The sequence below is a fragment of the Sebastes fasciatus genome, chromosome 4 (assembly GCF_043250625.1).
Source record: "Sebastes fasciatus isolate fSebFas1 chromosome 4, fSebFas1.pri, whole genome shotgun sequence".
Classification (NCBI taxonomy): Eukaryota; Metazoa; Chordata; class Actinopteri; order Perciformes; family Sebastidae; genus Sebastes; species Sebastes fasciatus.
In genome coordinates this window covers 21,972,309-21,979,681 of record NC_133798.1, presented here as the reverse complement: position 1 = coordinate 21,979,681, position 7,373 = coordinate 21,972,309, and the positions used below count along the sequence as shown (strand labels likewise).

At 36.8% G+C, this 7,373-nt stretch overlaps 1 non-coding gene across 1 annotated transcript; it reads right to left on the bottom strand.

The window, feature by feature from the left end:
- Positions 1–5,386: 5,386 nt before the first annotated feature.
- On the bottom strand, positions 5,387–5,458 carry trnaq-cug (transfer RNA glutamine (anticodon CUG)). The gene has a single exon. It is a non-coding gene; the product is annotated as a tRNA-Gln (tRNA).
- Between the last annotated feature and the right edge of the window lie 1,915 nt (positions 5,459–7,373).

The following is a 7,373-nucleotide window of genomic DNA, read 5'->3' as shown; positions in this document are numbered from 1 at the left end:
CTGAATGATAATTTGAATACTTCAGATTGATTGCCTCAGCAGCAACAGACAGTCTAGGGGTTTTCATTTGTCTGTGTGAGATTGAATCACACACAGATTGAAAGCCCGACTCCAGTCAAGGATATCTGTGTAGAAAGAAAAATCATCATCTGCCTTCCTCTAAGGCTTCTTCATCACACAGAGATGTTGTCTGGTATTTCAGATGTACATGTGTCCACAGAAAGTGAGACAAGGTGCTGGACAGGTAAAATCTCTGAAGTTAAAAGGGTTCATATGAATTCAAATTATTTGCTAATTATCTGCAGTTTTAAAGAAAACTTCATAAAATGACAATTTCATTTAGACTTTACTGAAATGTCTCAAGGTTCAAGATTCTTTATTTGTCATTGTCAACAATGCTCATAAAATATGTATATATTAAAGGGGAAATCACACAAGTAAAAATAAAAGCAAAGTAAAATAATGCAGTTAAAATACAGGTCTTAAATATAAACATAAAAAAAATTAGGGCTGTCAATCGATTAAAATATTTAATCACGATTAATTGCAAATTATTCGTTCAAAATGTACCTTAAAGGGAGATTTGTCAAGTATTTAATACTCTTATCAACATGGGAGTGGGCAAATATGCTTGCTTTATGCAAATGTATTTATATATTTATTATTGGAAATCAATTAACAACACAAAACAATGACAGATATTGTCCAGAAACCCTCACAGGTACTGCATTTAGCATAAAAAATATGCTCAAATCATAACATGACAAACTCAAGCCCAACAGGCAACAACAGCTGTCAGTGTGTCAGTGCGCTCACTAGACTATGACTTGCCGCAAACTGCATGTGATTATCATAAAGTGGGCATGTCTGTAAAGGGGAGACTCGTGGGTACCCATAGAACCCATTTTCATTCACATATCTGGAGGTCAGAGGTCAAGGGACCCCTTTAAAAAAATGGCCATGCCAGTTTTTCCTCAACAAAATTTAGTGTAAGTTTGGAGTGTTATTTAGAAATTAGTGGCGTTAAAACAGAGGTGTAGACAGGAATTTAGTATGTATAGAGAAGTAACATCCCACTTGATGATTTAGCATCCAATTTTATGGAGGGTTTCATGAGAGTCTTCTAAATCCACCTTAATGTTCTGGAAAATAAATAAACAAACTCAAAAAAGGCTCAAAGCCCTTTAAGATATTCTGTATCTTCTTACCCCGTTGTGTAATATTTGATATTCCAAGATTACTTTTATGATTGCATCATTGCTTTAAAAACAAAACTATTGGGTTTGTGAGGGAAAACAGGTTAAATATTGACTAAAATAGGAATTCAGCAGAGGTCTCCATATCTACCACGATAGTGTTGTCTGGATGAACACATAAATAAACTCAAAAAAGGCTCAAGGAACAGTTTGTTTATTTGTATCTGCATTGCCTGACAGCAGTCATGTTTTAATGTAGTTTTCTTCTCTTCCATTATGTCAAGATCACTAAATGCTTTTGTTACCAAACATAACAAATGTTTTGCAACTAAAATCCGATTTGACGTTACTGATAGAGATACTGCAGCTTCACTGAAAGGTTGAATGAATGATTTGAATGATGAATTTGCAGACATATGAAATGTGAAGGGCTGCCTGTTTTGAGGATGTCTTCCTGTATTACCTTAAAGGATTGGTTCACATGTTTTCCAGTCTGTCTTAAAACAATATTCACATTACAAGATTCCTTTATAAGGTGTTTCTGATGGGGACAGAATCTGTACCTAAGAATACATTCAAAGGTGTATCTGAAGGTAATATGAGGTCTCAGCAGTCTGAGTTAGAAAAATCAAGTAGGTATTTTCAAAAGTTAAAGTCTTTTTCCCAGGACAGTTTTTCCATGCTGAGCTGCACCGGAGGGATAGAAACACAAAAAGGGAATTTTGTACTAAAAAGACTTAACTTGTCTCACTCCCACTGTTGAAGCCTCATATTAACTTCAAATAAGCCTGTTGAATACATTTTTAGTACAAAATGAGGAGTGTGGATTTTGTTCCCCATCACTGACACTGGAAGCAGGTTAATAAGGGAACATTAATGAACAGGAGGAATGATTACAGCAAGAAGAACTGTTAGATGGCAGCTGACTATTGTTTTAAAAGACCAGTGTGTAATAATTGGGATCTACTGGCAGAAGAATGGAATATAATATATAACATATTAATTATAGGGCTGTCAAAGTTAACGCGATAATAACGCATTAATGCAAATTAGTTTTAACGCCACTAATTTCTTTAACGCATTAACGCAATCGATATTCTGGAGATAGTACCTGGCTCCGTTTTAAAGCTAGAGTGAAGATACTGGTATCATATGAAACTAGACCTAAAGAATCCATTGGTACCAACCAATGTCATACTATCTTGTCGCGAAGGAGGCTGAATAAAGCTCCAAATTTAAACACAATTTTGGCAAGGAAAAACTGTCATGGACATTTTCAAAGGGGTCCCTTGACCTCTGACCTCCAGATATGTGAATGAAAATGGGTTCTATGGGTACCCACGAGTCTCCTCTTTACAGACATGCCCACTTTATGATAATCACATGCAGTTTTGGGGCAAGTCATAGTCAAGTCAGCACACTGACAGCTGTTGTTGCCTGTTGGGCTGCAGTTTGCCATGTTATAATTTGAGCATATTTTTAATGCTAAATGCAGTACCTGTGAGGGTTTATGGACAATATTTGTCATTGTTTTGTATTTCCAGTAATACATATATACATGCATTTGCATAAAGCAAGCATATTTGTGCTTATTGCGTATTTTTGTTAGCTTAGAATGAGCCGTTTATATCTACATAGGGAGCAGGTCCTCTTCACGGAGCTGGCTGCCATGTTTCTACAGTAGCACAGAACGGACAAAGCAAACTAACTTTTCATGCTTTAGCCAGAGTCAGATAACGTTTCTCGTTGCCGTCGCCCCCGCTCTCTCTCTCTTGCTTCACCACTCACTTCGCTCATACCAACACAGTCTACGCTCTGGCTCTGCTCCAAATGACCTATGCTACTCTTACAACAACTGGCTCTATAGAGGGCCATTCACGTTTTCATGTTGGGCATTGTAGCTCTCCTCCACGCTTGGCACACGGGAGAAGCTTCAGTTGGTTGCAATCTGCAACCTCACTACCACCAGATACCTACACACTGCTCCTTTAAGACAGACAGCTGATCATAACAACATTTTATGTCATGGTCAGTCATGATCTCTGACTTCCTGTAACTGCAATCTATTCCGATCTATTCTGCGTTTGTTACTGTCTAAAACATGAGTCAATGAATGAAGTCACTGCCTCTGCAGGAACATGAATATGTGGCACATCACATGACCTAGCTCAAGAGCTACAGATCAAAATACAGTCAGCTTCTGTGGGCGTTCCACTCCATCAAATAACACGGAGAATGTAAAGATGAAGCCTGTGATGAAAGCTTGTCAATACCTACAATATTTCTGCTGTCAAAAGCGGAAACAGAGCATCCATGGCAACAGCCTATTTCTAAAAGGTAGACTACCTATTAGTAAGAGAAGGAGTAGATTTAAGCTAAACAGGGTAATTTGAACAGCATCTTTTACAAACATTTGACAGACAGAGAGAAGGAGTTTTCACAGGAACATCATCTTCTGTTTTCACTCAGGATATTCTCATGGGGCTGCATGGAAAAAAAGAAGAACCAGTCGTGTTGGGGGTTATTTTGAGGTTTGAAATCAGACCAGTACTGTGACAGCTTGTCTCATGTAAATACAATCTGTCATCTCTGACAGTGAGACAGCCTGTCATTAGTTATGATGAATAAGGGCACTGTGAATTATAGACAGATCTATTTAGTCAATACTGGAAAAATACAGATGAAATTACCTTATAATGGGGACTGCTCCGTTGATGGTGTGAACCTATTGTTGATGGTAATTTACATGGTTCAAGAGGAATAAAAAAAAAAATTTAAACTCTTGAAATGAGCTTCAATAAGGCTGGAAAAACATCTATCAGACAGCTAAGAGAAAATGCTGTATCAGAAAATAGAAAAAGCTCAACACAATGCTAATAATGTGTCATGTAAGCCGCACCACCATCATAAAGTTGAAATATTTTAGTTGTTATTGAAAGTCAGGGTCGTGACCTACCCAGGGTTTATGTAAGAATTGTCCATATCGGACTAGTTCACCACCATTTCATAAAAAAATCAAGGTACTATCATCCATAAAATAAGCTTCCATGCTGCCTTCAACTTTAACCTTGTAAAGCAAAGATGTCAGTCAGTCATTCTTCAAGCTCCAGTGTCCATTAAAACAGACTTTCAGTGTCCCAGGCCTCTTTCTTTACAGTCATATAATGCAAAATTTATTTAAACATTTTTCAATTTAAATTTGGCAAGTGTGTGAAGCCTGTATACTGTATGTACTTGGTTTCGTACTTAAATTGCATTTGCACTTAAAGTAGCAGTAGGCAGAATATTTTTGGCATCATTGGGCAAAAATTCCATAATAACCTTTCAGCATATTGTATTTAGATTTCTGCACCTCTTCATGTCTCTGTTTTCAGGCTTTAAAAAATCTATCACAATGGCGGTGGCGTCACAAACTTTCTCATTTTACAGCTAAACCGTACACTACAAGATGATAGGCATTAACGTAACATAATATTGATTCATATTTGATCAGCGCTGCCTAGTTTGACCGTTTGGTCGGAGTTTGCGAGTGATTGACAGCTGTCTTTTATAGACAGCAGATGGACAGCGGACCTCAGATCAGCTCTGACTGGTTGTTTTCCTCCGGTCTGTGAAATCTTGCAGACACTGTTAGGAGCACTGGAGGACACAGAGGCACATGATTTTTTTCAGGTTTCCTGTTTCATGTACTACTGTCAGGATATAGCGACCGTTTTATAAAAATAACCTTTTTTAATCAGATTTGCTCCAATCTCGTCTACTTCAGCTTTAAATAATACGCTACTAGAATTACTCCTTTAACTTTTGGTAGCCAGAATTCAGAAATATCACTGTCATAACACACAGAATCAACAATCAACTGATAGCATAAGAACTGTCTCTCCTGTCTGCAGTGCAGGCTCTTCTCATATCTGCATATATTTTTTCATTGCTTTTATCGTTGATTGTATTTTCAATGCTTTTATCCTTAAGGTCTCTGCTTTAACTATTGCCTGCCCAGGTCCCACAGATTAGCCTTTCTGGTTAACTCTGGCATATTTTCAGAAATGTTATTAATAAAAACCTGTCAAATAAAGTAATTTAAAAAAAAAGTTTGAAAATCGCTGCTTTTACACTTCACTTCACTTTATACTTCATTCATCTCGGGTATTAACATTATATTAGTATTTTCTTTCTGATTATGAAAATACAGGTCCTACCGAGATTTGAACTCGGATCGCTGGATTCAGAGTCCAGAGTGCTAACCATTACACCATAGAACCGCTTATATGAAATAAACAACCAACACATATTCAAATCTAGTTTCATTTTTCATGGTTAGTCATTCTTTGTGACCGATGGGATTCAATGGGTTAATAATAGTATTTTCTGTGATGTTAGTTGGGAATAATCGGTAAGCAGCCATAAAGAGAGAAACCTCAGTACTCATTTCATGCACATGGGGGAAGTTTGTCTTCAGGGCTTTGGTTTCATTTCTTCACCACGTGCAGCCACCATGTTGCCCCCTGGTGGCCAACAGTCAGTATTGTTTATCTAAAAACATTTCTTTTGTTCAGTTCATTTATTTGGGGTTGCTGCTTCTTGACCTCTCCTGACACATTTCTTGTTTTTTTTTTCATTGATTGGATTTTGTGCAGTTTTATATATATATGCAAATAAATAAATAAAAATACAAAATAAATAAAATATTTCCAATAACTCCTCGCAGGAGTTTTTTATTGTCCTCACGGCTGGACTAATGATTAATGAAGGCAATTTGAATCAGTAGTTGCTGATCATGCTACCCTATGATTAAGACCTCTTGTATTTTGTATTTTTTGTTGTATTTTGATTTGGACATAGTGTATTTGGTATAACTAATGGACTTACAGTATATGGCATATGCAACGTGTTTCTCTCCATCAGCTAAATTGTATGACATCACACAATTTGATTTATTTAAACAGAAAATTACCATTTGTTCACAGTAAAATTTATCAGCCTATTTTATCTGTAGTTTGGGATTTATCCTATAATTATCATTAGCCAATTTAACTTTGTTTTTTGTTCTTTTTCCTTTTTGCATCGGCAATGGATGAGGGTTTGGTGGGAGGGAACTTTGGGGGGGAAAATACCAAAATATGGAGGGACAATCATTTACATTTGTGCTCTATTTTTACGTTTCTGCACACCTGATGTTACTCCCAATAAACTATTAAAGAAAGAATCAGGAGTTGCATAATGTGGGCATTGTGAAGCCCTTTGTACAGCAAGCTTCACCTGATAATGATATTCTACTAAATCTGGAATAAATTCATTATATGACTCGGTATTGGACAAACTTTGGCCTTCAAAGTGGGTGTCAAACTCTAATGAGTTTAATGATAAATAACCTTTCAACTGGTCTATGTTAGGAAATATTACTGATTTAAATTTAAATATGAACATTTAACAAGCATGTTTCTGCATAGTTGGTATCAACCAAGTCGATCTTCAAAAATGATGAAGACATTTCATCATCTGTATCTCCCTGCTAAATTCACCTCAGCATGTATTAAGTTCATGGATATAGATGCTAAATTCCTCCAAACTTAATTAATCCATTTAAAAAAAATATATAAAACACCACATAATACCAATACAAAGGGCATTTCAGATAAATGTCTGTCTCAGATTTGAACTAATGTGGAATCGAGCAGAGCGTTCTCCTCCTGACCTCTCTTCTATTTAGTCTGATTTAGACACATCTCTTGTCCATATAACAACTATTCCAGACTTACTTTGTTAAAGGGCTTATTTTATTGTGGAGTTATGTGTGTCAAGGTACATTTTGATCTGAATTTGGGAGCCATTATAGACACGGAGGAAGTGAAAATGATCACCCTGACTGGGATGAATACTGATTATGCATTAAGAGTGGCGAAGTAAAGATCCAGCTCTGCTGTGATGGATCAGTTCCTGTAGCAGGACGTGACCGCAATAAAGATCTGCAGCTGAGCTCTGCTATGGACTCATCCACAGCAGTCAAATGGTACATGTTTAAATAAAAGCACTGTTCAGCTGAGCTCTGATTAAATTCCTGGTGGCAGTAATTCATCAGGAAAATACAAACCTTAACAGAGGTAGTCATGTGTCAGTCATTTTTATGCTCATTCTTCCTCCCCCCACATAAATCTACCAGCCTGGCTCTAAACAGCC